The sequence below is a fragment of the Ranitomeya imitator genome, chromosome 4 (assembly GCF_032444005.1).
Source record: "Ranitomeya imitator isolate aRanImi1 chromosome 4, aRanImi1.pri, whole genome shotgun sequence".
Classification (NCBI taxonomy): domain Eukaryota; kingdom Metazoa; phylum Chordata; class Amphibia; order Anura; family Dendrobatidae; genus Ranitomeya; species Ranitomeya imitator.
In genome coordinates, this window is record NC_091285.1 from 696,775,180 (window position 1) to 696,798,652 (window position 23,473).

The following is a 23,473-nucleotide window of genomic DNA, read 5'->3' on the forward strand; positions in this document are numbered from 1 at the left end:
ATTATTTTCACGGCTCTGCATTATAAACTTCTGTGAAGCACTTGGGGGTTCAAAGTGCTCACGACACATCTAGATAAGTTCCTTTCGGGGTCTAGTTTCCAAAATGGGGTCACTTGTTGGGGGTTTCTACTGTTTAGCCACATCAGGGGCTCTGCAAACGCAACATGACGCCCGCAGAGCATTCCATCAAAGTCTGCATTTCAAAACGTCACTACTTCAATTCCGAGCCCTGGCATACGCCCAAACAGTAGTTTACCCCCACATATGGGGTATCACCGTACTCAAGAAAAACTGGACAACAAATATTGGGGTCAAATTTCTCCTGTTACCCTTGGGAAAATTAAAAAATTCTGGGCTAAATAATTATTTTTGAGGAAAGAAAACGTATTTATTATTTTCACGGCTCTGCATTATAAACTTCTGAGAAGCACTTGGGGGTTCAAAGTGCTCAACACACATCTAGATAAGTTCCTTTCGGGGTCTAGTTTCCAAAATGGGGTCACTTGTGGGGGGTTTCTACTGTTTAGCCACATCAGGGGCTCTGCAAACGCAACGCGACGGCCGCAGAGCATTCCATCAAAGTCTGCATTTCAAAATGTCACTACTTCACTTCCGAGCCCCGGCATGTGCCCAAACAGTGGTTTACCCCCACACATGGGGTATCAGCGTACTCAGGAGAAACTGGACAACAACTTTTGGGGTCAAATTTCTCCTGTTACCCTTGGGAAAATAAAAAATTGCAGGCTAAAAGATCATTTTTGAGAAAATATCTTTTTTTTAAATTTTCATGGCTCTGCGTTATAAACTTCTGTGAAGCACTTTGGGGTTCAAAGTCCTCACCACACATCTAGATTAGTTCCTTTGGGGGTCTAGTTTCCAAAATGGGGTCATTTGTTGGGGATCTCCAATGTTTAGGCACACAGGGGCTCTCCAAACGTGACATGGTGTCCGCTAATGATTGGAGCTAATTTTCCATTTAAAAAGCCAAATGGCATGCCTTCCCTTCCGAGCCCTGCCGTGCGCCCAAACAGTGGTTTACCCCCACATATGGGGTATCAGCGTACTCAGGACAAACTGGACAACAACACTTGGGGTCCAATTTCTCCTATTACCCTTGGCAAAATAGGAAATTCCAGGCTAAAAAATCATTTTTGAGGAAAGAAAAATTATTTTTTATTTTCATTACTCTGCGTTATAAACTTCTGTGAAGCACTTGGGGGTTTAAAGTGCTCAATATGCATCTAGAAAAGTTCCTTGGGAGTCTAGTTTCCAAAATGGGGTCACTTGTGGGGGAGCTCCAATGTTTAGGCACACAGGGGCTCTCCAAACATGACATGGTGTCCGCTAACAATTGGAGCTAATTTTCCATTCAAAAAGTCAAATGGCGCGCCTTCCCTTCCGAGCCCTGCCATGCGCCCAAACAGTGGTTTACCCCCCACATATGAGGTATCGGCGTACTTGGGAGAAATTGCTCAATAAATTTTAGGATCTATTTTATCCTATTGCCCATGTGAAAATGAAAAAATTGAGGCGAAAAAAAATTTTTGTGAAAAAAAAGTACTTTTTCATTTTTACAGATCAATTTGTGAAGCACCTGAGGGTTTAAAGTGCTCACTAGGCATCTAGATAAGTTCCTTGGGGGTCTAGTTTCCAAAATGGGGTCACTTGTGGGGGAGCTCCAATGTTTAGGCACACAGGGGCTCTCCAAACGCGACATGGTGTCTGCTAAAGAGTGGAGCCAATTTTTCATTCAAAAAGTCAAATGATGCTCCTTCCCTTCCAAGCCCAAACAGTGGTTTCCCCCACATATGAGGTATCAGCGTACTCAGGACAAATTGGACAACAACTTTTGTGGTTCAGTTTCTCCTTTTACCATTGGGGAAATAAAAAAAATTGTTGCTAAAAGATAATTTTTGTGACTAAAAAGTGAAATGTTCATTTTTTCCTTCCATGTTGCTTCTGCTGTTGTGAAGTACCTGAAGGGTTAATAAACTTCTTGACTGTGGTTTTGAGTACCTTCAGGGGTGCAGTTTTTAGAATGGTGTCACTTTTGGGTATTTTCAGCCATATAGACCCCTCAAACTGACTTCAAATGTGAGGTGGTCCCTAAAAAAAATGGTTTTGTAAATTTCGTTGTAAAAATGAGAAATCGCTGGTCAAATTTTAACCCTTATACCTTCCTAGCAAAAAAAATTTTGTTTCCATAATTGTGCTGATGTAAAGAAGACGTGTGGGAAATGTTATTTATTAACTATTTTGTGTCACATAACTCTCTGGTTTAACAGAATAAAAATTCAAAATGTGAAAATTGCGAAATTTTCAAAATTTTTGCCAAATTTCCGTTTTTATCACAAATAAACGCAGAATTTATTGACCTAAATTTACCACTATCATGAAGCCCAATATGTCACGAAAAAACAATCTCAGAACCGCTAGGATCCGTTGAAGCGTTCCTGAGTTATTACCTCATAAAGGGACACTGGTCAGAATTGCAAAAAACGGCAAGGTCTTTAAGGTCAAAATAGGCTGGGTCATGAAGGGGTTAAAAACATTGTGTTTTAAGTCTTTTTTTGCGTTCGATGGCAAGTAAAAGACTTGTTTGTTGGATTTCAATATTGTCATTTTGACACAATGATATATTTGGGACCCTATTCTGATTGAATTACCTCTACCAACACTGTTGGAACATTGGATGAGGAACCTTCTCTAAACGTCCCCACAGGTTTTAATACGGACCTATTGAAGACATTAGATATTTTGAAGGAGTTGGGAAACTGTAATCTATAGGCTATCTAAAGACCTATAAACCTGGGGCCCAGCCTAATTGAGGGTATCTTAAGTTTGATGTTACGGGTGGACAAGCACACCTTCTCCCCCACTGTCAACACCAGAGATGACCAAATCGATTGTACCTTTTCTAGGCTTTAGAGATGTTCCCGTGGACCTCCCTCCAAAGTGTTCTCAAATGTTGTTCCATGGCCTCAGCACCAGGACAACCTGAATTCAATGCGGGAAAATTTTGCAAACTGCGGGATAAACCCATAATTGACCTGAAGGGTGACTTTCAAGTAGACTGATTAATGCTACAATTGAATGGAAATTCTGCCATGGGTAATACCTCACACCAGTCTTCCTGTCTGGATGAGGCCAGGCATCTCAGAATTTGCTTCAACGATTGATTCATGCGTTCAGTCTGTCTGTTAGATTCCAGGTGATAAGCAGAGGAGAATGATAACATGACCCCGAAACTTTTTACAAAACACTCTCCAAAACCTGGCCACAAAATTGCACACTCCTGTCCGACACCACATTCATTGGTACCCCATGCAATCTAACTATGTTTTTTTTAAATAGGTGGGCCAAGGTTTCAGCAGCTGGTAACACAGGTAATGGTACAAGATGGGGTTGTTTAGAAAACCTATCAACCACCACCCACATCACTGAGTTGCCATTGGAAGGAGGGAGATTAGTGATAAAGTCCATGGACAGATGTGTACATGGTCATACAAAATTGGCAAAGGCACCAATTCCCCGGCCGGCCGGACCTGAGAGCATTTAGAGCGAGCACATACCCCAAAAGTATTCACAAACTTTTTGATATCAGCAATCATAGAGGGCAACCAACAACTCCTAGCCACTGCCTCCTGAGTAGCTGCAATCAAATGGTGTGCACTTATCACAGCATCATGAAACTCCTGCAGAAGTGTGAGACGGAAGTGTTCAGGTACAAAAAGTTTACGGGGGGGGTTATTCCTGGGAGCTCGTGCTTCCAGAATCTCTATCTGTAACTCAGATGAGACACTTCTGCCACAACCACTCCCGGTTGAAGAATGTAGGAAGGAGGTTCTTGAAGGGACACAGAATCAAAACTTCAGGCATCCGCCTTTACATTTTTAGACCCTGGTTGGAACGTAATGGTAAAATGAAATCAAGAAATAAAGGGCCCTTCGAGCCTGCCAGGGGGTCAATGTCTTAGCGGACTCAATATAGGCCAAATTTTTATGATCAGTGATGACCTAATGGGATGAACGGCCCCCTCCAAAAATTGCCTCCATTCTTCTAAGGCCAATTTAACCACCAACAATTCCCTTGCCTATGTCATAATTTCTCTCAGTTGAAGATAATTTTTTAGAGAAAAAGGTGCAGGGTTTGAGGTTAGTGAGGGTGGGAGGTACCTGGAATAACACTGCCCCCACCCCCACCTCAGGGGCATCAACCTCTACAATAAAAGATCTCGACGGATCGAGTTGTACCAACACAGGGGCTGAAGTAATCCATTTCTTCAATGTCAGAAAGGAATTTTTTGTAGCCATGGACCAATTTTTTTCATCTGCCCCTTTGAAAGTGAGGTCCATCAAGGGTTTTACCACCTGCAAAAACCCTTTAATGAACTTCCCATAGAAGTTAGCAAAGCCCAAGAATCGCTGCAACCCCTTTAGGTAATTAGGCTGCACCCAATCTGTAATGGCTTGAACCTTCCCAGGATCCATGTGGAACCCCTCCCCTGATATAATTAATCCCAGAAAAGACAGTTCCTGCACAAAGAAGGTGCATTTCTACAGTTGAGGGTAAAAATGGGTCTCACTGAGTGTCATAAGAACCATACGCAGATGGTATAAATGAGACTGACTGTCCTCTGATAATATCAAAATGTCATCCAGGTAGATGACTACAACAGACACATTGACTTTGAATTTCAGGGATGTTTTTACCATGGGTGTCCTCTATGTTATAATGAAAATGACGCAAATAAGGTCACAAACACTTCCTATAGTCAATTATATTACATCTTTTTAGCTAAAAAGCGTTACTTGCAGTGGTGCGGTTATACAGTGAGAGTTATGTGGGAACATGAGTGGATTGAAATGGTTGAAAAAGACTCTAATCAAACATTTCTCCTCCAAATGGAATTCCCCAAGCCGTTAGACCCCCGTGATGCACTTTGCGGAGGACAGCTTGAAATCTGGAGAGACCCTACATTACTACGATTTCACCAGTCTGTATCCCTTTGTAAACAAAACTAAAACATATCCTGTGTTATCTATGAGGGATTTGGGTACATTAAAAATTATTTTGGTATTGCCAAAGTCAAGGTCTTCCCACCAAGGGATTTATTTTTCCGGTTCTTCCAGTAAATCTCAACAATAATTAATGTTCCCCTTTGCTACATATGCACTGTAAATTCACAGACAGAGGTTTGCACACATAGTGATGAAAAGCGACTCTCTGACAGGTACATGGTGTGCTATAGAGCTTGAGATAGCCAAAGAAAAAGGCTATAGGATAGCCCACATCTATGATATACGGGATTTTCCTAATACCTGCGATGATCTGTTTGCATCGTACTTTAAATTGCATTTTAGGGGTAAGCAGGAGGCCTCGGGTTATCCTAGCTGGTGCACTGATGACAAGAAACAGCAGTATATTGATGCCTTACTTAAAAAAAGAAGGTGCACAATTACGGCCTGAAAATATAGGATTGAATCCTGCAATGAGGCAGATCTCTAAACTTTTCTTAAATTCTTTATGGGGAAAGTTTGCCCAGAGATCTCATTTATCATGTACCAGCATTATTAGTAATCCCGAAGAGCTTTTCCAGCATGTTTTTTACCATATTATGACATTTCAGTGTTGCATTTTATTGATGATAAAACCGCAAGAATTGATTGGAACTATACAGAATGTCACCACATCATCAAGAAAAACACAAACATTTTTATAGCCTGCTTTACAACAGCGTATGCCAGACTAGAGCTTTACTCTCTGCTGGACAAATTGCAGGAAAGGTGTCTATCACGTCACAGATTCTGTTATTTTTGTGCAGAGAGAAGGTGATTGGGGTCCTCCTTTAGGCGATTACCTTGGGGGAATTGCCCCGGGAGACACCTGATGACACATACATCACTGAATTTGCATCTGCAGGTCCAAAAATCTTACGGTTACAAACTCAACACTGGTAAAACTGTCTTAAAAGTGAAGGGCATAACACTAAATGTTGGTAACACGCAATCTATTAATTGCAACAGCCTAAAAGACCTAGTACTGGGACTATGTGCGAAATTCAGATTCTGAAACACAGAAGGTCATTATTGTTGAGCAGCCCAGCATTGTGAAAAATAAAAAGTATTGGGACATTGAAACAAGAGCATTACGCAAAACACAAAGGTGTGTTTACACAAAATGTCTACTGTTCGACAATTTTACCACCGTCCCCTTTGGTTGTTGGTTTCGGATTGTGATGAACCCCTGTCTGCAACACCCATTCTCATGCATTCTAGCAGGACCGTCTAATTCTGGAAAAAGTTATTTTGTGAAACAACTGTTACATAATATTGAAACTCATTTTTCTCACAAATCCGATATTATTTGCTTTTATTCATGTTAGCAAAAACTATGTGACAAAATTACTCTTTTTTTCCCAGCATTGCGGAGTGTCTGTCGCATATATTTGTAGATGATGAATTATTGCCTCCTGAAAAGGTAAATTTGACTTCTGTTGATTGTCACATGGAGAGTGCTAAAAATAAAAGTAAAATAGAATTTGCATTTACCAAGTATGTACATCACAGAAATCTTAGCATTTTCCACCTTTTTCAAAACATATTTTGTCAGAGAAAGAAAAGTCACATGATAAACTTAAACACAAAGTACATGGCACTTTTTAATAACCCTTGAGCTAAATTACAAAGTGTAACACTAGCGCAACAAATGTACCAGGGAAAAAGGTCGAATTCCTCTGAAAGAGTGACAAAAAATATACTAGAAAAGTGGAGTAAAGCTTTAATAACCATGAGTAGGGTTGAGCGACTTTTACTTTTTTAGGATCGAGTTGGGTTTCGCGAAACCCGACTATATCAAAAGTCGAGTGGAGTGAAATCGGATGATTATCTCAAAAAGTTGGGTATCGCCCGAAACACGAAACCCAATGCAAGTCAATGGGGAAGCATAGTTGGCAGTGAGTGGAGGCCAGGAAAACACCTACAGTGCACATGACCGCGTATCGCCAATAAAGGATCTTTTCCGTAGGTAATCCTCTGCCCCAACTACCCTGCTCCCTTTAAACCATTCCGTTTAGAAATTCACACGAACACATTCAGACTTTTCCCAAGCCCCTGCCTCCCATTCCCACAAAACTTCTGCCCCATTCCTATCCTACCAATCCCGGGACCCCCCTGTTTAATTTTCTAAAAATACTGCACTGCTCCCCATGGCAACGCAGTCATGTGGGGGCTTCGTTTTAGCTGCGCCCCATACAGCCCCCCCTCTTGAACACGTATCACCAATAAAGGATCCTTTCCGTAGGTAATGCTCCGCCCCAACTACCCTGCTCCCTTTAAACCATTCTGTTTAACTACCTTAGAAATTCACACAAACACATTAATTTCTTTTGGATAATTTGGCCACAGCGGCCATTTTATTAACAAACAAATACATGAATAACAACATGCAAACATTGTAAATGTAAAAAACCTCGAGGGGAGGGTTCTTGGAGCTAAAAAATCTGGCTCATAATAGGCAGAAAGCCTTCCACAAAATTTAACCAAAAACACGTATTTACCCTCAGCCATAACCACCAGCTTGAGGGCACCATGTAACCCATTTCAGGTAAACCAACCACAAAGCTTTCGAGGTAAACACCCCATCCAGAGCCCGTAACAAAAGCCAGATCAACCCTATAAGCATCATCACTAGGGTTGAGTGACTTTTACTTTTATAGGATAGGGTCGGGTTTCACGAAACCCGACTTTCTCAAAAGTCGGGTCGAGTAAAATCAGCCGATCCTATAGAAAAGTCTGGGTCGGGGTCGGCCGAAACACGAAACACAGTGCAGTGCAATGGGATAATATGCTTCCCGGGGTCTGAAGGAGAGGAAACTCTCCTTCAGGCCCTGGGATCCATATTTAAGTATAAAATAAAGAATTAAAATAAAAAGTATTGCTATACTTACCCTCTGACGTGCCCTGGTACTAACCGGCAGCCTTCCTTCCTTAGAATCAGAAAGACCTTAGATGACGTCGCGGCTTGTGATTGGTCGCGCGACCGCCCATGTGACCACTCACGCGACCAATCACAAGCCGCGACATCACCGAACGTCCTTCAAGTGCTGATTCTTAGGAAGGAAGGCTGCCGGAAAGAAGCAGGGCGCGTCCGATGGTGAGTATATTCCTATTAGGTATATACTCACCCTCGGACGCGCCCTGCTTCTTTCTGGCAGTCTTCCTTCCTAAGAATCAGCGCTTGAAGGACCTTCGGTGAAGTCGCGGCTTGTAAATGGTCGAGTGAGCGGTCACATGGGCGGTCGCGCGACCAATCACAAGCCGCGACGTCATATAAGGTCTTTCACGCGCTGATTCTAAGGAAGGAAGGCTGCCGGTTAGTACCACGGCGCGTCAGAGGGTAAGTATAGCAATATTTTTTATTTTAATTCTTTATCTTACACTTAAATATGGATTCCGATACTGATTTCCGATATTGCAAACATATCGGAACTCGGTATCGGAATTCCGATACCAGATTCAGAAGATCGCCGACCTCATGGCCGACCCCACACAGGGGTCGGGTCGGGTTTCATGAAACCCGACTTTGCCAAAAGTCGGCGACTTCTGGAAATGGCCGACCCATTTCGCTCAACCCTAATCATCACTAGTGTTGAGCATTCCGATACCGCAAGTATCAGGTATCGTAATGCAAGGAGAAAGATACAGAGCATTGATGAACATTTCATTAAACAAACTTTATTCCAAAGAATGGTACAAAGACATATAATTTAATATTAGACATCATAAATTAGTAATAAGAACAAAGATGAATGCTTGAAACATGCTGTGAAAAAGGCCCCTCTACCGCCCACCCCCCCAAAAGGTGTTACTGCCAAGACACAAGCTCAAAGGAGACCCCTGCACCACCCCCCCAAACGAGGGGAAGGGAAAGTATGAGGGCAGGTCGGGGAGACAGTCAGGACTACCTCCTGACTGTCTTCCCACCCTGTCCTCGTACCTGGTAAGTTTTTGCCCCCATGTCAGCTACCATGATTTTTGGTGCCACTATGGAATCCTAATATGGACATTTTTCTGCTGTATACATGGGTGCTTGCTTCTCAGGTCATGCACACTGGTGCCTTTATCTACCTGTAATTAGTGTTGGGCTACTTACTACTTTCCCCTCCCCCCTCTTTTGTTCTTCTTACTAATTTATGATGTCTAATATTAAATTATATGTCTTTGTACCATTCTTTGGAATAAAGTTTGTTTAATGAAATGTTCATCAATGCTCTGTATCTTTCCTAACCAGGCACAAACTCCAATATGCTTCCAAACAGTGTTGCGGGCACATACCGCTACCAGCCACCCTTCCCAGCACTACCTTCTTTCCCCTGCCCAGCTGATCCGTCTTTGAACGCCTGATCCAAAAAGCGATACCACCATCCCAAAAAACCACACCTTCCGCTAAAAGACCACCCGCCTTGTCTTTGCTTGGGGAAACCAACTCTCCCAAATGCAGAGCACCAAAAAATGCTAAAGAAAAGGCCAACCGAAACAGTACCACCTCGAACTGAGAACAACAAATGAAACCTAAGGCCTCACCTAACCGCTGCAACATCCCCCAAAAAATGGGCCTACGCTCATCAAAAGTCACATTACCTTTTCGAAAACCCTTCAACGCCTGCCGTATTACAAAATCCTTTGTAACATCCCTTAACCCTTGCAGCTGAAAACCGAAAGCCAAACCTGCTATAAACTTGTTTAACCTAGACACAGACCAACCCCAATCCACCACCTTACCTATCAGGGCCAATAACGCCATCGTCCTATCACTATCGGACTCAGCCAAGCCACATTGGGCCAACCAACCTTCCCACATGCCCCATGCCGCTGTATAATCTGACCATGTCCTGCTTGACACTGAACCTTGGATCAATCGGCCTCCCCTTCCGTAACAACCTGCCACAGATGCAAAGGACGTGCTGCTCCTGTCGCCTCTGAATCTGGAGCCAATTCCCGGAATCGTTCCCACTGCAAACGAGACAAAGCATCAGCTATAGTGTTTTGAACACCTGGCACGTGCACCTCCAAAATCCATGCATTCAAATCCAAGCATCTCAACACCAATTCCCTGACCAGCCTGATTACTGGGGGGAGGAAGAAGATAGGCTGTTAAACACGGACAGCACGCTCAAGTTATCACAATGAAAACGTACTCGCCGGTCCTTAAAAATGTCACCCCAAATAAACACCGACACCACAATTGGGAACAGTTCCAACAACGCCAAATTCTTGGTAAGCCCATTCTTTCGCCAATCTTCAGGCCACACCCCCACACTCCATTTTCCTCCACAATAGGCACCATAACCAACTCCACCCGCTGCGTCCGTGTAGATCTCACAGTCAAAAGCATTCAGATCCTCCCGCTGAATAAGCAACCTGCCGTAATAATTTTCCAAAAACGTTGCCAAACAAGAAGGTCGTCCTTATGCTCTCTACCCAAATGGATAAAATGATGGGCCGACCGGACGCCCGCCGTCGCCCTGGACAATGTGTGGCAAAATATCCTGCCCATCGGCATAATGCGACAAGCAAAATTCAGGTGGCCCAGCAATGACTGCAACTCCTTCAGAGTTGTCTTCCACAATTTCCCGATCCTGACCACCTCCTGCTTAAGCAACAACAACTTATCGTCCGGCAACCTGCACTACATTTTTCCGGAATCAATGAGAATCCCTAGAAAACTCAAAACCGTGCAAGGGCCCTCCGTTTTATCCTGTGCCAAAGGAACACCAAACTGTCTGGCCACCCATTCCATGGTAGCAAGTAGATGGCCACACACCGCAGAATCCGGTGGACCAACAAACAAAAAGTCATCCAAATAATGAATGACCGAAGGAACAGCTGAAACGTCTCTAACTACCCATTCCAAAAAAGTACTGAAAGTCTCGAACAATGAACAAGAAATCGAACATCCCATAGGCAAACACATATCCAAGTAAAAACCACCCTCCCACCAACAACCTAACAAAGGAATGCTCTGCGGGTGTACTGGCAAGAGCCTAAACGCTGACTCGATGTCTGTCTTTGCCAACAAGGCCCCGGCCCCGTACCTTCGCACCCACTGGACAGCCACATCAAACGACGTGTAAACAACGGAGCACAACTCCTCTGCAATCCCATCATTAACCGAGGATCCCTTGGGATATGACAGGTGCTGAATTACCTGAAACTTGTTCGGCTCCTTCTTGGGCACCACCCCAAGAGGGGAAACAATTACACCAGCCATGGGCAACGAAATAAACGGCCCTGCCATTCTTCCCAATTCAACCTCTTTTGCCAACTTAGCCGTAACAATCTCAATATGCAAACTAGCCGATCTTAATTTTTTTGTAGAAAAGGGGACCACGTGCGTCGGGTGAAGGATCTTAAACCCCTCAAGAAAACCATCCTTAATAACCTCCGCCTTTTGATAATCAGGGTATCTATTTAGATAGGGGGCCATCTTTTGAAGCCTCACTGGACTCACCCCCTTGACCGCCACCCACTGATGGCTTACCCCGTGATTTTTGAAACACTAAGAAGCCACGTGTGAGGCCCTGTTACAATGGGAGCACACGTGTTTAAACTTACAGGTGGCGCCATACTTACACTGACCGTCGTTAAACTGCCAGCATGTCCCCGTTCTTTCCTTCGCCCCCTGTGACCCCTGTCCTCCCCCACCTTGTCCTGACTGCTGACTGCTACCCCCCCGCCCCCTTGAAAGGACTGCCCATATCGCACCGGAGCCATCACCTTCAACCACAATCCAATGTCCTTTTGATCGCATTTTATCTCGGGCCTCACCGCTTCCGCTGCCTGAACTGTTCATCGTATCACAGCCAGGCCAGGCCCCCATACGTACGATTTGCTTTTCCAATAGCATCCAAATAACAAAACAGGCCCGAGCAATTCTCAGGGAATTTCTCCCCTATGACACTTGCCAGAATGGCAAAGGCCTGCTGCCAGTTTACGAAAGTCTGAGGAATAAGACGCCAACGCCTCTTTTCCTCCTCCTCCTTTTTGCTATCGTCTTTCTTTCCTTTATCCAAATTAAATTTTTCCAAAGGAAGGAGAGAGAAAATCTCTACATATTCATCCTTCCAAATTTTTTCTTTCACCTCTTTCTTCAAATGGGCCCCCAGCGGGCCCTCAAAACACACATAGACCACGCCTTTCGCCCTATCGTCTAACTTCACCGTATCGCCCTTCCCTGTTTCTGTTTGCACTGACACCGACACCCCCGCCACTGAAGCCGGCGGCCCGCTACCAGAGCTCGCAATCTCGCTAGAACCCCCTGCTCCGCAACCAGCCACTGGCAACCAAGCCCCTGCGGGCGACGCTCCCACACTATCCCTAACCCCACCATCCAATCTCCTCAGAATCTGCGACATACCCACCAAAAGCTCTCTAACGCCCGGAACCTCACTACCACCCGCACCCCGCTCAACTAACCCTGACACACCCAGCACCGGAAAAAGACTGGACATATACTCACGGGGCTGCACAAGTGCTGTGTCCCCACCAGCAGTGCCTCCTGAATTCTGCAGCTCCCTTTTGTCACGATGCTCATTCCCGGAGTCGTCGCTGCCACTCATTTGCCCCAGGCCCGCGCCCCAGGCCTCCACGTCACCAGGGGGGACCGAGACTGGTGAAGGCGACTGGTCCCTCGACCTCCTGCTGGATCTGGACCTGGCAGCCTCCGTGGGTCCTCTGTATGCTGCAGCCAGACTGGCCCCTCTGGCCGCCGCTCCCGTGGCGCGACCGTGATCTGCTCCCTGCCGAAGCGCTGCCACCGGCCTGCCCGACATCCTGCTCTGCCGACCTGTCCGTGAGCCAGGTGCACCGCATGGCTGTGATACCGATGCACCCACCGCTATCCTGTCCGGCTCCTGGCTACTGGATGCTGCCGCCACCGCTGGGCTCCTCTCTCGTCCAATTGCCGCTGGAGCTGCTCCCCGGTGGGTACTTGCTGTAGTTCCCGGCGCTGTGGCACCCCCGCGCCCACTGCTAGGCCGCACTTCCGGTGCGGCCCTGACTTCCTGTGCAGCGCTGGCATCTGGCCGCGCCTGCTCCGCTCTCCCAGCACCACATCGCCTCATGCCGACAGGGCTGCCAGGTGGATTCCTGCCAGAGAGGAGGCGGGCGAGGTGGCTGTGCCGCGTCCCACAACCCCCAGAGGGGCTCCGCGGCCTGCGCCTGCCGGGCGGTGTCATGTCGGGGGACAGTCTCTCGGGCGGCCTCATCCTCCTGGTCCTGCTGCACTGGCTCCCGCTGTCCCCTAGCAGCCTGGTGAGCTGCTCTTCAAGCCATCCGGCCCTCCTGGACCGTGCCTCCCTCCGAAGCTGCGCGACCAAGCTGTCCACTGTGGCCATGGTAAGTAGCGCTGTGGCAGCAGGTCCACTCACTTCGCCTGTCTCTGACCAACTGATCCCCTTCCCGCACTTTTCCAAAGCCCCCACCTCCCTTTACCACAAAACCCCCACCCCATTCCTATCCTACCAATCCCGGAACCCTCCTGTTTAATTTTCAAAAAATACTGCACTGCTCCCCATGGCAATGCAGTCATGTGGGGGCTTCCTTTTAGCTGCGCCTCATACAGCCCCCCCTCTTTTTAATGGCAAAAACATCCATTCTTGTTACTGAAGCTTGTCAATCTTAATTTACCTTATAAAAATAGTTAGGCATTGGAAATTGGGGGTCATTTGGCTAAGTTGTGTGGACCCAGGAAACGTGGACCACGTCACGGCAGTGGAGCAGGGAGAGGTAAGTATTTCAACTTTGAAAGTGCTGTGATCCTGAGCAAGCAGGGGGAGCCCACTCTTTCACATTGGCACTGGCACAGGGCCCCTCAAAGTACAGCGGTGTGTTTGCACGGAGGGGGGGCGCTTCCCACCGGCAGCGACACTTTTGCGTACTATGAGGGGCTCTGTACCAGTGAAGTCGCTTACGAGTATTCCCCGCCACCCGATGAAGGAACCTTCACTTTCATCTGCACCTTCCTCTTTGTCCCCATGTAAGGTGGTATAGTATGCAGGAAGGGGAACCTGACTTTCAGCAGGGTCACATTCTGGCTGTGTAGTGTGCAAGGGGAATGTAGCGGTCTCGGTTAACATACCAGCAGACTCATCTAGCACTGGCTGGGCAATGGGCAGGATGAGGAGGAAACACAGATATAGGCCCAAATAATAAAGTGGGCTAAATGCATTTCAAAATTGGTAACAGGACTAACCAGGCGGCACTGCTTTGTCCAGTGGAGGACAACTGTAATGAGAGGCTGACAGAGTGAGTAGGCCCAAATCAGTAAGTAGGCTAAATGCAGTTCAAAATTGGTAACAGTAGTAAACAGGCGGCACTGCTTTGCTCAGTGGAGAACAGCAAGGAGCGGCAGACACCGTTAGTGGGGCCAACAAAACTAGTAGGTCAAATGCAGTGTTATATTAAAAACTATTTAACGAGAGCCTGAAGATTGAAGCTCAGGAAAGGCATCCTGGAGAACACTTTGGAGCGGCAGACACCGTTAGTAGGCCCCAACCAAACTAGTTGGCCAAATGCTGTGTTAGATTAAAAACTATTTAACGAGAGCCTGAAGATTGAAGCTCAGGAAAGGCAACCTGGAGAACACCTTGGAGTGGCAGACACCATTAGTAGAACCCAACCAAACTTGCAGCCCCAATGCACTTGTTAGATTAAAAACTATTTAACTAGAGCCTGAAGATTAAAGTTCAGGAAAGGCAACCTGGAGAACACCTTGGAGGGGCAGACACCATTAGTAGAACCCAACAAACTTGCAGCCCCAATGCAGTTGTTAGATTAAAAACTATTTAACAACAGCCTGAAGATTGAAGCTCAGGAAAGGCAAACTGGAGAACACCTTGGAGCGGCAGACACTGTTTGTAGAACCCAACCAAACTTGTAGCCTCAATGCAGTTATTAGATTAAAAACTATTTAACAAGAGCCTGAAGATTGAAGCTCAGGAAAGGCAACCTGGAGAGAACCTTGGAGCGGCAGACACCGTTTGTAGAACCCAACCAAACTTGTAGCCCCAATGCAGTTGTTAGATTAAAAACTATTTAACGAGAGCCTGAAGATTGAAGCTCAGGAAAGGCAACCTGGAGAACACCGTGGAGCAGCAGACATTGTTTGTAGAACCCAACCAAACTTGTAGCCCCAATGTAATTGTTAGATTACAAACTATTTAACGAGAGCCTGAAGATTGAAGCTCAGGAAAGGCAACCTGGAGAACACCTTGGAGCGGCAGACACCGTTTGTACAACCCAACCAAACTTGTAGCCCCAATGCAGTTGTTAGATTAAAAACTATTTAACAAGAGCCTGAAGATTGAAGCTCAGGAAAGGCAACCTGGAGAACACCTTGGAGCGGCAGACACCGTTTGTAGAACCCAAACAAACTTGTAGCCCCAATGCAGTTATTAGATTAAAAACTATTTAACGAGAGCCTGAAGATTGAAGCTCAGGAAAGGCAACCTGGAGAACACCTTGGAGCGGCAGACACCGTTTGTAGAACCCAACCAAACTTGTAGCCCCAATGCAGTTGTTGTATTAAAAACTATGTAACGAGAGCCTGAAGATTGAAGCTCAGGAAAGGCAAACTGGAGAACACCTTGGAGTGGCAGACACCGTTTGTAGAACCCAACCAAACTTGTAGTCCCAATGCAGTTGTTAGATTAAAAACTATTTAACGAGAGCCTGAAGATTGAAGCTCAGGAAAGACAACCTGGAGAACACCTTGGAGTGGCAGACAATGTTAGTAGAACCCAACCAAACTTGTAGCCCCAATGCAGTTGTTCGATTAAAAACTATTTAACGAGAGCCTGGAGATTGAATCTCAGGAAAGGCAACCTGGAGAACACCATGGAGCGGCAGACACCATTTGTAGAACGCAACCAAACTTGTAGGCCCAATGCAGTTGTTAGATTAAAAACTATTTAACGAGAGCCGGAAGATTGAAGCTCGGGAAATGCAACCTGAAGAACACCCTGGAGTGGCAGATACTGTTTGTAGAACCCAACCAAACTTGTAGCCCCAAACAGTTGTTAGATTAAAAACTATTTAACCAGAGCCTGAAGATTGAAGCTCAGGAAATGCAACTTGGAGAACACCTTGGAGCGGCAGACACCGTTTGTAGAACCAAACCAAACTTGTAGCCCCAATGCAGTTGTTAGATTAAAAACTATTTAACGAGAGCCTGAAGATTGAAGCTCAGGAAAGGCAACCTGGAGAACACCTTGGAGCGGCAGACACCGTTTGTAGAACCCAACCAAATTTGTAGCCCCAATGCAGTTGTTAGATTAAAAACTATTTAACAACAGCCTGAAGATTGAAGCTCAGGAAAGGTAACCTGGAGAACACCTTGGAGCGGCAGACACTGTTTGTAGAACCCAACCAAACTTGTAGCCTCAATGCAGTTGTTAGATTAAAAACTATTTAACAAGAGCCTGAAGATTGAAGCTCAGGAAAGGCAACCTGGAGAGAACCTTGGAGCGGCAGACACCGTTTGTAGAACCCAACCAAACTTGTAGCCCCAATGCAGTTGTTAGATTAAAAACTATTTAACGAGAGCCTGAAGATTGAAGCTCAGGAAAGGCAACCTGGAGAACACCGTGGAGCAGCAGACATTGTTTGTAGAACCCAACCAAACTTGTAGCCCCAATGTAATTGTTAGATTACAAACTATTTAACGAGAGCCTGAAGATTGAAGCTCAGGAAAGGCAACCTGGAGAACACCTTGGAGCGGCAGACACCGTTTGTACAACCCAACCAAACTTGTAGCCCCAATGCAGTTGTTAGATTAAAAACTATTTAACGAGAGCCTGAAGATTGAAGCTCAGGACAGGCAACCTGGAGAACACCTTGGAGCGGCATACACCATTTGTAGAACCCAACCATACTTGTAGCCCCAATGCAGTTGTTAGATTAAAAACTATTTAACAAGAGCCTGAAGATTGAAGCTCAGGAAAGGCAACCTGGATTACACCGTGGAGCAGCAGACATTGTTTGTAGAACCCAACCAAACTTGTAGCCCCAATGCAATTGTTAGATTAAAAACTATTTAACGAGAGCCTGAAGATTGAAGCTCAGGAAAGGCAACCTGGAGAACAACTTGGAGCGGCAGACACCATTAGTAGAACCCAACCAAACTTGTAGCCCCAATGCAGTTGTTAGATTAAAAACTATTTAAAGAGAGCCTGAAGATTGAAGCTCAGGAAAGGCAACCTGGAGAACACCTTGGAGCGGCAGACACCATTAGTAGAACCCAACCAAACTTGTAGCCCCAATGCAGTTGTTAGATTGAAAACTATTTAACGAGAGCCTGAAGATTGAAGCTCAGGAAAGGCAACCTGGAGAACACCTTGGAGCGGCAGACACCGTTTGTAGAACCCAACCAAACTTGTAGCCCCAATGCAGTTGTTAGATTAAAAACTGTTTAACGAGAGCCTGAAGATTGAAGCTCAGGACAGGCAACCTGGAGAACACCTTGGAGCGGCAGACACCGTTTGCAGAACCCAACCAAACTTGTAGCCCCAATGCAGTTGTTAGATTAAAAACTATTTAACGAGAGCCTGAAGATTGAAGCTCAGGAAAGGCAACCTGGAGAACAACTTGGAGCGGCAGACACCATTAGTAGAACCCAACCAAACTTGTAGCCCCAATGCAGTTGTTAGATTAAAAACTATTTAACGAGAGCCTGAAGATTGAAGCTCAGGAAAGGCAACCTGGAGAACACCTTGGAGTGGCAGACACCATTTGTAGAACCCAACCAAACTTGTAGCCCCAATGCAGTTGTTAGATTAAAAACTATTTAACGAGAGCCTGAAGATTAAAGCTCAGGAAAGGCAACCTGGAGAACACCTTGGAGCGGCAGACACCATTTGTAGAACCCAACCATACTTGTAGCCCCAATGCAGTTGTTAGATTAAAAACTATTTAACAAGAGCCTGAAGATTGAAGCTCAGGAAAGGCAACCTGGAGAACACCTTGGAGCGGCAGACACCGTTTGTAGAACCCAAACAAACTTGTAGCCCCAATGCAGTTATTAGATTAAAAACTATTTAACGAGAGCCTGAAGATTGAAGCTCAGGAAAGGCAACCTGGAGAACACCTTGGAGCGGCAGACACCGTTTGTAGAACCCAAACAAACTTGTAGCCCCAATGCAGTTATTAGATTAAAAACTATTTAACGAGAGCCTGAAGATTGAAGCTCAGGAAAGGCAACCTGGAGAACAACTTGGAGCGGCAGACACCATTAGTAGAACCCAACCAAACTTGTAGCCCCAATGCAGTTATTAGATTAAAAACTATTTAAAGAGAGCCTGAAGATTGAAGCTCAGGAAAGGCAACCTGGAGAACACCTTGGAGCGGCAGACACCATTAGTAGAACCCAACCAAACTTGTAGCCCCAATGCAGTTGTTAGATTAAAAACTATTTAACGAGAGCCTGAAGATTGAAGCTCAGGAAAGGCAACCTGGAGAACACCTTGGAGCGGCAGACACCGTTTGTAGAACCCAACCAAACTTGTAGCCCCAATGCAGTTGTTAGATTAAAAAATTTAACGAGAGCCTGAAGATTGAAGCTCAGGAAAGGCAACCTGGAGAACACCTTGGAGCGGCAGACACCGTTTGTAGAACCCAAACAAACTTGTAGCCCCAATGCAGTTGTTAGATTAAAAACTATTTAACGAGAGCCTGAAGATTGAAGCTCAGGACAGGCAACCTGGAGAACACCTTGGAGCGGCAGACACCATTTGTAGAACCCAACCATACTTGTAGCCCCAATGCAGTTGTTAGATTAAAAACTATTTAACAAGAGCCTGAAGATTGAAGCTCAGGAAAGGCAACCTGGAGAACACCTTGGAGCGGCAGACACCGTTTGCAGAACCCAACCAAACTTGTAGCCCCAATGCAGTTGTTAGATTAAAAACTATTTAACGACAGCCTGAAGATTGAAGCTCAGGAAAGGCAACCTGGAGAACACCTTGGAGCGGCAGACACCGATTGTAGAACCCAACCAAACTTGAAGCCCCAATGCAGTTGTTAGATTAAAAACTATTTAACGAGAGCCTGAAGATTGAAGCTCAGGAAAGGCAACCTGGAGAACACCGTGGAGCAGCAGACATTGTTTGTAGAACCCAACCAAACTTGTAGCCCCAATGCAATTGTTAGATTAAAAACTATTTAACAAGAGCCTGAAGATTGATGCTCAGAAAAGGCAACCTGGAGAACACCTTGGAGCGGCAGACACAATTTGTAGAACCCAACCAAACTTGTAGCCCCAATGCAGTTGTTAGATTAAAAACTATTTAACGAGAGCCTGAAGATTGAAGCTCAGGAAAGGCAACCTGGAGAACAACTTGGAGCGGCAGACACCATTAGTAGAACCCAACCAAACTTGTAGCCCCAATGCAGTTGTTAGATTAAAAACTATTTAACGAGAGCCTGAAGATTGAAGCTCAGGAAAGGCAACCTGGAGAACAACTTGGAGCGGCAGACACCATTAGTAGAACCCAACCAAACTTGTAGCCTCAATGCAGTTGTTAGATTAAAAACTATTTAACGAGAGCCTGAAGATTGAAGCTCAGGAAAGGCAACCTGGAGAACACCTTGGAGCGGCAGACACCGTTTGTAGAACCCAACCAAAATTGCAGCCCCAATGCAGTTGTTAGATTAGAAACTATTTAACGAGAGCCTGAAAATTGAAGCTCAGGAAAGGCAACCTGGAGAACACCTTGGAGCCTCAGACACCATTTGTAGAAAACAACCAAACTTGTAGCACCAATGCAGTTGTTAGATTAAAAACTATTTAACGAGAGCCTGAAGATTGAAGCTCAGGAAAGAGAACCTGGAGATTATCTTGGAGTGGCAGACACCGTTAGTAGAACCCAACCAAACTTGTAGCCACAATACAGTTGTTAGATTAAAACCTATTTTACGAGAGCCTGAAGATCGAAGCTCAGAAAAGGCAACCTGGAGAACACCTTGGAGCGGCAGACACCATTAGTAGAACCCAACCAAACTTGTAGCCCCAATGCAGTTGTTAGATTAAAAACTATTTAACGAGAGCCTGAGGATTGAAGCTCAGGAAAGGCAACCTGGAGAACATCTTGGAGCGGCAGACACCGTTTGTAGAACCCAACCAAACTTGTAGCCCCAATGCAGTTGTTAGATTAAAAAATTTAACGAGAGCCTGAAGATTGAAGCTCAGGAAAGGCAACCTGGAGAACACCTTGGAGCGGCAGACACCGTTTGTAGAACCCAAACAAACTTGTAGCCCCAATGCAGTTGTTAGATTAAAAACTATTTAACGAGAGCCTGAAGATTGAAGCTCAGGACAGGCAACCTGGAGAACACCTTGGAGCGGCAGACACCATTTGTAGAACCCAACCATACTTGTAGCCCCAATGCAGTTGTTAGATTAAAAACTATTTAACAAGAGCCTGAAGATTGAAGCTCAGGAAAGGCAACCTGGAGAACACCTTGGAGCGGCAGACACCGTTTGTAGAACCCAAACAAACTTGTAGCCCCAATGCAGTTATTAGATTAAAAACTGTTTAACGAGAGCCTGAAGATTGAAGCTCAGGAAAGGCAACCTGGAGAACACCTTGGAGCGGCAGACACCGTTTGTAGAACCCAAACAAACTTGTAGCCCCAATGCAGTTATTAGATTAAAAACTATTTAACGAGAGCCTGAAGATTGAAGCTCAGGAAAGGCAACCTGGAGAACAACTTGGAGCGGCAGACACCATTAGTAGAACCCAACCAAACTTGTAGCCCCAATGCAGTTGTTAGATTAAAAACTATTTAAAGAGAGCCTGAAGATTGAAGCTCAGGAAAGGCAACCTGGAGAACATCTTGGAGCGGCAGACACCATTAGCAGAACCCAACCAAACTTGTAGCCCCAATGCAGTTGTTAGATTAAAAACTATTTAACGAGAGCCTGAAGATTGAAGCTCAGGAAAGGCAACCTGGAGAACACCTTGGAGCGGCAGACACCGTTTGTAGAACCCAACCAAACTTGTAGCCCCAATGCAGTTGTTAGATTAAAAACTATTTAACGAGAACCTGAAGATTGAAGCTCAGGACAGGCAACCTGGAGAACACCTTGGAGCGGCAGACACCGTTTGCAGAACCCAACCAAACTTGTAGCCCCAATGCAGTTGTTAGATTAAAAACTATTTAACGACAGCCTGAAGATTGAAGCTCAGGAAAGGCAACCTGGAGAACACCTTGGAGCGGCAGACACCGATTGTAGAACCCAACCAAACTTGAAGCCCTAATGCAGTTGTTAGATTAAAAACTATTTAACGAGAGCCTGAAGATTGAAGCTCAGGAAAGGCAACCTGGAGAACACCGTGGAGCAGCAGACATTGTTTGTAGAACCCAACCAAACTTGTAGCCCCAATGCAATTGTTAGATTAAAAACTATTTAACAAGAGCCTGAAGATTGATGCTCAGAAAAGGCAACCTGGAGAACACCTTGGAGCGGCAGACACAATTTGTAGAACCCAACCAAACTTGTAGCCCCAATGCAGTTGTTAGATTAAAAACTATTTAACGAGAGCCTGAAGATTGAAGCTCAGGAAAGGCAACCTGGAGAACAACTTGGAGCGGCAGACACCATTAGTAGAACCCAACCAAACTTGTAGCCCCAATGCAGTTGTTTGATTAAAAACTATTTAACGAGAGCCTGAAGATTGAAGCTCAGGAAAGGCAACCTGGAGAACACCTTGGAGTGGCAGACACCATTTGTAGAACCCAACCAAACTTGTAGCCCCAATGCAGTTGTTAGATTAAAAACTATTTATCGAGAGTCTGAAGATTGACGCTCAGGACAGGCAACCTGGAGAACACCTTGGAGCGGCAGACACCGTTTGTAGAACCCAACCAAACTTGTAGCCCCAATGCAGTTGTTAGATTAAAAACTATTTAACGAGAGCCTGAAGATTAAAGCTCAGGAAAGGCAACCTGGAGAACACCTTGGAGCGGCAGACACCGTTTGTAGAACCCAACCAAAATTGCAGCCCCAATGCAGTTGTTAGATTAGAAACTATTTAACGAGAGCCTGAAAATTGAAGCTCAGGAAAGGCAACCTGGAGAACACCTTGGAGCCTCAGACACCATTTGTAGAAACCAACCAAACTTGTAGCACCAATGCAGTTGTTAGACTAAAAACTATTTAACGAGAGCCTGAAGATTGAAGCTCAGGAAAGAGAACCTGGAGATTACCTTGGAGTGGCAGACACCATTAGTAGAACCCAACCAAACTTGTAGCCACAATACAGTTGTTAGATTAAAACCTATTTTACGAGAGCCTGAAGATCGAAGCTCAGAAAAGGCAACCTGGAGAACACCTTGGAGCGGCAGACACCATTTGTAGAACCCAACCATACTTGTAGCCCCAATGCAGTTATTAGATTAAAAACTATTTAACGAGAGCCTGAAGATTGAAGCTCAGGAAAGGCAACCTGGAGAACACCTTGGAGCGGCAGACACCGTTTGTAGAACCCAAACAAACTTGTAGCCCCATTGCAGTTATTAGATTAAAAACTATTTAACGAGAGCCTGAAGATTGAAGCTCAGGAAAGGCAACCTGGAGAACACCGTGGAGCAGCAGACATTGTTTGTAGAACCCAACCAAACTTGTAGCCCCAATGCAATTGTTAGATTAAAAACTATTTAACAAGAGCCTGAAGATTGATGCTCAGAAAAGGCAACCTGGAGAACACCTTGGAGCGGCAGACACAATTTGTAGAACCCAACCAAACTTGTAGCCCCAATGCAGTTGTTAGATTAAAAACTATTTAACGAGAGCCTGAAGATTGAAGCTCAGGAAAGGCAACCTGGAGAACAACTTGGAGCGGCAGACACCATTAGTAGAACCCAACCAAACTTGTAGCCCCAATGCAGTTGTTTGATTAAAAACTATTTAACGAGAGCCTGAAGATTGAAGCTCAGGAAAGGCAACCTGGAGAACACCTTGTAATGGCAGACACCATTTGTAGAACCCAACCAAACTTGTAGCCCCAATGCAGTTGTTAGATTAAAAACTATTTAAGGAGAGCCTGAAAATTGAAGCTCAGGAAAGGCAACCTGGAGAACACCTTGGAGCCTCAGACACCATTTGTAGAAACCAACCAAACTTGTAGCACCAATGCAGTTGTTAGACTAAAAACTATTTAACGAGAGCCTGAAGATTGAAGCTCAGGAAAGAGAACCTGGAGATTACCTTGGAGTGGCAGACACCGTTAGTAGAACCCAACCAAACTTGTAGCCACAATACAGTTGTTAGATTTAAACCTATTTTACGAGAGCCTGAAGATCGAAGCTCAGAAAAGGCAACCTGGAGAACACCTTGGAGCGGCAGACACCATTAGTAGAACCCAACCAAACTTGTAGCCCCAATGCAGTTGTTAGATTAAAAACTATTTAACGAG